This window comes from Drosophila yakuba, chromosome 3L (genome assembly GCF_016746365.2).
Source record: "Drosophila yakuba strain Tai18E2 chromosome 3L, Prin_Dyak_Tai18E2_2.1, whole genome shotgun sequence".
NCBI classification, from domain to species: domain Eukaryota; kingdom Metazoa; phylum Arthropoda; class Insecta; order Diptera; family Drosophilidae; genus Drosophila; species Drosophila yakuba.
Window position 1 is genome coordinate 20,057,019 of NC_052529.2, and position 9,365 is coordinate 20,066,383.

Sequence of the window (9,365 nt, forward strand, 5' to 3'; positions counted from 1 at the left end):
AATAGTTTTCAATGAAGATGCAACTGGCGGGAATTAATATCGTCGATTTAGGTGGAAGTGTGGCCCACCAAAGAGAACAAAAAGCGATGGACTCAGAGGGGTGCAAAGGCTATATTTGGAACGTGGAAACTGTTTTCCCATGGCGTTGCTGGGAAAGTTTCAGTTTTTAATGGGAAATTTTGGTTGAAATGTGTCTTTCTTTCTAATTTAAATATTGATTACTAGTTGGGTAGCTTAGCTTTACATTACAGGAATGCGAATAAATAATTGAATTGTATAAATTATCAAGCTAATTGTAATCTTGAACTTAACCATGCTTAATAGGTTAAATCGTACAACATTATTCATTTCTAAGATATCTTTACCAAACCATAGTTGCGTCACAATATTCAAGTTATTTAAAAGGTTTGCTTATATTCTTAAACTTCTTGCGTAAATCAGTCTTTAAATTGGAATGTAAGTAATAGCAGTAAAAACTCTTTAAGTCGCATTAAATTTGGATGCTTACTACCGCTGACCAATTAAAAAAGTAGATGCCAACCCAAATACTTTCTCTCGGTTTTTATTTAGTTGTTTTTTAATCTCACAGAACTTCCCACAGCCAACAATTACAATCTCTGCAGATCATCAAAAAGTAGACTTTGTTGCCTTTTGGTATAAGTAGCACAATCAGCCCATGAAATTTGAGCGCCAATCCGCAAGAATCCTCCCCGCCTTCAATCCTCATCATCATCCGTGGCTGTAACAGCAAACAGCATCAGCACCATTATGATCCAGGCTAGTAATCAGCACCCAAGAACAGCCAGCAAGAACTCACTTGAAACCGGAGGTGGATCTTTACACTGCAAAGAATATTCCCTAATATTATTCCTTAAATAAAGTCAGATTTTTTATAAATATCACATTTTGTATATATATTTTTTTATAATGCATTTTTAAACAACACAACGCATTCTGTTTAATCTTGAAAACAAAACTGTCTTTCTTTGTGTAGTGCAGCTTATACGGAAAGATGCTTATCAGTCGCAGACTGGAGACGGGAGATAGGAGACAGGAGAACGAGGACCGAAGACTGAAGACTGAAGACTGAAGATTGCAGACTGTAGACCGGCGACCGTTGACTGCAGTTTGGCATGTCAACTTGGCAAGGGGACCTGCACCAATTTATGATCGACAGGGGACCAAAAACAAGCGAGCAACAAGTTGTGCTGAAACTAGACTGAATAGGAAACACTCTTGAGAATATGAAACACCTTGAATGAATATGGCAAGTATACTAAAGTAAAGAAATAAATTGCTTCAAAACTGGAATACTTATACAAAATAAGGTAGCAGGAGCCAAAAATTAGGTTACAACAAAGATAATTTCCATAAAAAACATTTCTCGCCAAGAAACACATGGTGCCTACAGGTGAGTGTATTAAACAGAAACCAGGATCCCGCCGAAACAGAGGCAATGGGGTGTTGGCATACAAAAATGATAAATTCTCATCAAAAAATATTTCACACTGCGGGATATCATCAGGTTAAGATCAAGATCAGTGCACTGCACTAAGGAGACGCCACGAAAAACACAACCGAATAAAGAAGACAGCCACAACAGCAGCAGCGCCAAGAAAAAATGCCACAAATATTTCGAAATTATTAAAGATCATGCAAAGACCAAAGGAGATTTTTGAAAAACACGCGCCCATTTTGGCTTAATTAGTGAAACAAGCCCGGCCACTGAGACTTGGCCACGATCTGGGCACTCCCCCCATCTCCCCTTTCCACTATCCCCCCTTTGCCGAGGAGATGGAGCACCGTCTCTAAGTCTCTAAGGCGATTCGATCTTGATCTCTCAAATATCGTTCGGCTAATTAAAATTTATATATTTTAGAGGCGCATAGTTTCTCGTTTGAGAGCGTCATCTTGCCCGATCTTTTGTATTACGTGTTTTCACCGACTGAACCCATAAATCTTATTGATAATATGATTTTATTAACTTTTAAATAGGCAAAACATTTGGCGCCTGTGCTTGACTCACCGAAAAAAAACCAAAAAACACAAAAAAAAACGAAGAGAAAAAGCGAAATCCATTTTTAAATGGAATTCATTTAAAACTGAAGTCGTTTTGACAACCAAATTAGAGTACATACTGTGATATTTGTTTTTGCTTCATCCGATATATCTTCTTGGTTTTTTCATCTCTTTTTTCGCCTGCATGTTTATCGGCATTCGGTATGTGTGTCCGTAAATTTGGTTGAATTAATTAAGTATGCAAATGTTGTTTTTAGGAGCTCTGCTTTTGCGGTACTTGCCACGCACCAGCGATCAAACGGAATCTGGGCCTCCGATTAAATATATATTTAAGCATGAATATACTCGAATACACGGAAATTCCTTGTGGCGTTATTTTTATGAGGTGAGCTCATAATTTTCGCTGTTTTGCATAAAATCCACACCAGTCCAAATTGGCCTTTTGGGTCAAACTCCAAAGTGATTAGCAGTTGGTTTCTTGCCCCTTTTTTTATTAAGTAGCTGTTGCTAACAGGTCACCTTTGTGTCGGGTAGTAATATTAAGAAATGCAAATATGCGTCAACTTCGAATATAAGGTAGCTGTTATGTCATGGAGCAAGAACCGAACTTATTTTCTTGCGTCAGATGAACTTTTCATAGCTCAAGCTATGATTTATGTCGTTTATACCGCGATCACCTGTCGCTTGGAATTGAATTTGGGATCGAAAGCATTCGGCTTATGACACAGAAGACACAAAGTTGCATGCATAACCCGATTGTTTGGCTCTCAATCAATTGGCCCCCGCCCAAACTGTTGACATGTGTCAATTATAAATGTCTCAACTTCCAAATAAAACCGCATGGGACAAGTTTGGATTAAACAGCTAATGACAAGCATAGCCAAAGGCAAAAAAATTCTGAAATGACAATAAAACGAGGCTGGTCGAGGACAAAAAGAAGATCCTCGCCCCAAAATAATAAAAACATGTGAAATATGTTCGGGCAGCGATGCGATGCGATGGGATGCGCCTATGCCGATTTTCACATTTTATAGCCTATTAAAAAGGCTGAATCATTAAGCGCTCTTCGCAGAAGAAACTCCCAGCGAAGCATCTGCGAGGAATCCACGAGAGATTCGCCTGCAGACTCCACCGCATCCTAATTGATGTTAGTTCATAATTTTCCTTTGGAAAATGTAGCAATTAATTGCCGCGCCAATAAAACGCGTCGATGCCCCACTGTGCCAACGACGTACATTGCGCAATGGGCGCTGCAAAAGCCCCTCGAACCCCCAAAACCCCCTCAAAACCCCCCAGCGATCAGAGGGCCAATAAAAGTTTACAAGACAAAAGCCAAAGCACGTCATCCCAAAAAAAGAGCCTTAAAATGCCCAAACAAAACCATCAAAGGAGAAAACAATTTGGTCAGCCAAAGAAAAACGCTGATGGAACTTGAGACCTTTGCCTACATTCGCATTGGATGCTCTTTGAATGTGGGAAATCACACGAAAACCGTAAGTGCAATTTGGCAGTGCTTTGCTTTTCATTTACATTCTTTATGATAGTGCCCATAAAACGTTGGTATTTGGGGGATCTATTGAAATATGTAGTTCCATCCACTCCCATGTAACACTTAAATGCTTTGGGGCCTTAAATTGTTGCAGGCGTTTGCGATTCGAAAGGGGTTTCAGGTGCATGCTTGTCTTGTATTCTACTTGGAAATTCCTCGAATTTTAAGGTAGGGATACTCACACTCGTAAGAACAAGTTGATGGGAAGCTTTGAAGAACGTTTGATTCGCAATATATTGTCCTACGAGTGTTTTAGCAAAGATTAAAAGATGAAGCAGAGTCTCCTGCCTCCAAGTCAGACGCCTGTATCACAAATCGCTAGATAAGCTTAAGGAGGTGTGCTAAAAGCCCACCTAACTCCCAGGTTCCTCCTGGTCCCCCACAGCCGGTTCATATGTGCATACTCGTATATATGTACGTAGATATATTTAGAGAATAGACCGCCAACGGATCGACCCACCGCTGCTTCTACTAGATCAGCTTCTTGCGAGGTGATTTATTGAAAATTAAATTTTTCACCAACAGAGGTCGAGCGATGCTAAAAAAATAAATAATCGCAAAGGCAACTACCACTAAAGTTTGCAGGCGGCAGCAAGTTAATTATGACTGCGGTTAGCCAGGCTAAAATATAGTGGTGTATGTGATGGCCAAGGGAGGGGGGGTGAGGAGAGGGGGTGGTGCCGGTGCTGGTGGTGCTGGTGGTTCGAGATATGGAGATGGAGAGTTCCACAAACAAGTGCGCCAGGTTATTTTGCTGTTAATTAGTCTTACGTGATGAAATTTCAAAGCTGATGGGTGGTGCCCGCAAATGGCGACTGCTCCTCTCTTTCTATTCGAGTCTGTCTTCCTTTTCACTCCCCGTCTGCGAAATCAGTCCCTCTCTTTCTGCGGCTTACTTAGCCCCAAATGGGAAAATCAATTTCCAGGCCGCCATTTAAATTAAAGGGAAAATTAAGGAGAAAGGTAGCAAAATGTGCGAATGGCAGCTATAATCGATTATTTAAAAACAATTTTGTATTTTATATGTTAAATGTGTTAAAAAATTGTGTATTTTCTATTTTATATGTGTTATATATGTTTTAAATTTAATAAAGCAACTATCAGTGTAGAATAATTTTACTAACGAATTATGTGCTTGCTACATTCTATAGAATTTATATTTGTGTAGGTGCACAAATTAATAATTGGAAAGCCACATTTTAATTTAGCTATATACCAATTATATATATGTACGCACACTCCCCGACCCTAAAAATACCCTCTCCTTCTTTCTTTACACGAACGTGCTGCAAGCAAATTGTGCACAATTTTCACCAATTTACAATTTTATAATGCACAATTGCTGCAAAGCGAAAATAGAGAAAGAGAGAAATACAACAGCAGAAAAACTTCATTAAAGCAAATATTGCGAATAAAATTTATGTTGCCAATTTAAATACATCGAAACAACAACGCCACCAGTCGAGTGCAAAAAATAGGAAAATAATAAAAGAAGGTGTAAAGACTAAAAGGCTGCAACGAAGCCAGCAACAACAACTAATCGAGCTGGTCATTTGGTCATCAATTGACCAAAGCCAGGTAATGGTCGGTCACAGCCCAGACTTTTTCCGATTTTTTCAGTTTTTCAGTTTTATTTTTTCTTTTTTTGTTATTATTGTTTTCCAAGCAGTCTTTCAGAGACAGAGAGACTGAAGACCCGAGCCATCGACGATCGATCGAAACGACAACGCGCCCATATAGACGAACTGAACACTGAAAATCTGAAAAGCTGAAAACCGAAAAGAGGAAGGCCCAGGTCCAGGAGGAGCTGGAGAGGATCAGGGGGATCAGGGCAGGAGCAGCAGGCATCGGGAGGAGGACGATCGATCTTGGCAGCCGCCGCTGCGTTAGATGATGCAGCAGTCGCTCCAGCAGCCAAAGCAGCCGTCCCGGAGTCACCCGAAGATCCCCCATCTCGAGATGGGGAACCAAAAAAAGTAAAATAAACAAAATAAATAAATAAAGGCAAAGTGGGTGAGGGGGCAGGAGCCGAAGGCGGGTGGCCACAACAAACACAGCCACACACACGCAGGCCGGCAACAAAAATCAGATACAGTGCAACCGAGGCGAGATAATCCCGATAAAATCACTGTCGAAATGTATGGGTTAACAATTAATGAAGAGTTTTAAAACCTCCTCAACTGAACCACAAAAAATATGGTTCCTATTCAATTTTGTATCTATATGAAACTGAATTTATACGTTTATCTAATCAGTTTCATCTAATCAAATGTGCGTTACACGTTAGTTGCAGGTATCAGCATTCAATTTGTTTAAATAATTTCCAAAAATGTATTGCGGGGGAATAAAGAGAAACTTCACGTTTGTTAACTGCATTAGATGTGTATCGCTCTAAGTAAAATATTTAATTTACCACTATTTTATGATTGGTTATTTATAAAAGAAACGAAACGAATATAACCACACCATAACCTACCGTACATTCAAGTTGCCCCGCCCGCCGCCATCGACATCATTTGGCACATGTGAACACCGAAAAAGATGTGCCCCCCACCATTCGGCCATCCAGCGCTCGACCATTGACCACTCCCCATCCTCATCCTCATCCCGATCCCGATCCCGTCCTGCTCCGCTCTCCTGTCTCCGGTCGAGCAGTTGGAGTATGCACCGCGTTTGGAGTATGCGAATCCGCTTGACCGACCGTCTGTCGAATATCCCCGTATGGGGCGAGTCGACGGGCGGCCGATTCACCTGTCGCGTCGTTTTGTTTGCCTTCACGCAGAGGTGGGGAAAATGGGTGGGGATGATCGGAAGGCGGGTGGTGGGGGGAAACTGCAACCGGGTCCGCAGCTTTACGTGAAAATTCCATGAATCTGATCATTTCGGTGGAAGCGTATTAGATATTTGGCATTGCGGCTTTCCACTGACTGACGTACAATGCCAGAAAATGGTAAGACTGAAGTCTGGCAACTGAAAAAGTAAGGGGTCAGCGCACACACGTGACCCCAAATGATCGATGGAATGGCCAGCAGAGGAGTCAGTCTGCGGAAATTAAATGGATTATAATTATTATGCATGCCACGGAGCCACAGAGCCACAGAGCCACGGAGCTGGCTCACTTTTATTGTCAACCAATGGAGCGGCCAAGAGGGCAAAGTTGTCCATCGGCATCGGACCAATACCCATACCATGCCACCAGTCCGGCGGACAGGCCAACATGTTGGGCCTGGAATTGATTTGGCCCGCAGCCACTATTAACAGCAACAGAGCGTTGGATGCATCTGTGGCCAAAAGCCAGTGGAATAACCCTAGAGCCGCTTTCAATGATGATCGGCGGCTGCAGGCGCTGTGGATGACATCAGGTGCAGCCACAGTGGGCACTGCATAAGGCAAACTGCACTCAGCGAAACAAATAAAGCCGCTAGTCCTTAACGGGGAAGAAACACTCTTTAATTTCTATGTGATATAAATAAAATAAATAAATCAAATAAATTTAAAAATAAAAATAGCAAATAGTTGAAGTCCGAGTATAGATAGATAATATATCATAATATTGTATTTTTCTTTTGGTGCAGAGAGCGGCGAAAAAGATCGGCAACTGTGTGGCTTTGGCAAATTCCTGCGGACATTTTTGCTGAGCTAAAAAGACACAGACAACGAGGCATGTAACAACATAAACAACAGAATACTATTTGGCCTTTTGCACCTTTTTGGCATGAACAACTTTTGGTAGTGGGATTGGGATGAGGATGAGGAGGAATCTCCTCGGGATGAGCTGTGTGCGCCGCGAGAGATCTTTATTTCGGGTCGAGGCGGCGTCCGATCGACCAAGACGACAACGCCCCGAAAGGCACAATTAAAATTTCACGCTTTTTCCCCTGGACTCCGACTCCGGACACCGGACTCCGACTCCAGAGGGGAGCAGATGTGTGAGCGTCAGGACCAAAAAGAGGCACCACCTAGGAGCCGCAAGCCCCAAAGAAAACAGCCCCACCATATTTGGACCTACATTTTAGCCGGCGAACGAAAACAGTGCGGCGGCATTTTCGCTTTGAGCCAAACCCAGGAGCCCTCTTTCAGTGGCGATGCACTCGCCACAAAAAATGTCCTACAAAATAGTCGGCGATGGAGCAACCCCAACCTCTTGACCCTCACGATCACACTTTAATTTATGAAAACTCACTTTGTAACTTGTTTCACCCAGCCTGAAAGTATAGACAAAGTGACTAAATTGTCACATTTTTTTCAGGACCGCCAAGAATTAGAGCTTTTGATGGGGATATTTCAATATAAATATGTGTATTATGTGTATTACAATACTTAAGTTCTGTTTTAAAAAACCAATAGTTCAACAAATTGGTAAAATATTTGTTTATTTCAGTACTCTTATTCCTGCCACAGCGTGTCCACTCGCCATTATTTTCTCGCACCAAACAGTTGTATTTATTCTGAGTGTTGCAAGTTGGAGCGCTGTTGCAGCCGCCACGCGTGCAACTGGCAGTCAACGGGGAATTGCAGCGGCCCCTGAGCACAAGCACATCGAATGGAGCAGAGTAGAATGGAGTAGGATGGAGTGCAGTGGAGTGGAGTGGAGTGCCGCTCCTCCAGAAAGTGTTAATTAGCAGCGCGCGTGCTAATTACCAATGCCAGTTGTGAGTGCACCAATGACAGCAGCAACATCGGGAACAGCAACATGCAGCAGCAGCAGCAACAGCAGCTGCAGCAACAGCAGCTGCAGCAACAGCAGCAACTTTAGCGGACATAACAACAATAAGAAATGGCAGGCGGAAAACAGTGCCACAAATGCTTAAGGATGCGTAAATAAAATTAATAAATTTAAATAAATCTTAAATTTATATATATAAGGACTCGTACGTGGTCAGATTCAAAGTTCGGAAATACCTTTTGGTCACACGAATATTCTAAAATATTTTTAAATAATAATAGAAGCAGATATTGTAAAAGTATCCTTGGAACTTTACAAATATTTTTGCGATAATTTATGTTTCTTTTTAAGCAAAATGTTTTAAAAATTAATCAGATTTCTACAAAATAGAATGGGAATAAAATAAGCTTTATTTTTTAGATGGAATGAAATTTAGCTTTCGCTTCACATCCAAGGAAGTCCATTTGCATTTTTGCTGGAATTTTAATTTTTATTCTTATACTTGTTGACAAAATATTGCCAAATTTGTTGCTCCAAAACAAATTTACCGTTTCATCCCAAAAGTGAGCTACATATATTTAGTTCCATGATCAGAGCTGCCAGATCAGCAAAATCAGGAGATTTTCCCTTTCCAGTTACCTCTGTAACAGTCTGTAACAGTATCATCATGTAACATAATCGATACTTATTATGTTATATATTATATTAAACACTTGTTACACTTGTGTTACACGGTTACACTTGTGTTTTGTTTTGAATAGTTCTTTCAGGAATTTATTGGGCTCTGTTAAATTTACTGTAAAGACGTGCTTATGGTGATATGTTTTGCGGTAATGGCGAATCGCGGTTGTTATCGATGTCTAATTAATTTAAATGTAATTTGTGTAACCATTCCCAGAAAAAATGGGATGTCAACGGTAAATCTTTTGTTCATTTCTGAAAATTTGTTGCCCCTTTACCAAAAGCTGTACTTATTATTATAATTACGCAATATCTCAACTTATTTAATATCGACAGAAAACAATGCTTTCAGTGTTAACTTTTTAAAATACTGGTTTTATAAGTACTATCGACTGATATCTTGTAATCACAGACTGACTTTAAAAAAAGGATGCCCAAATGTCAATTGTC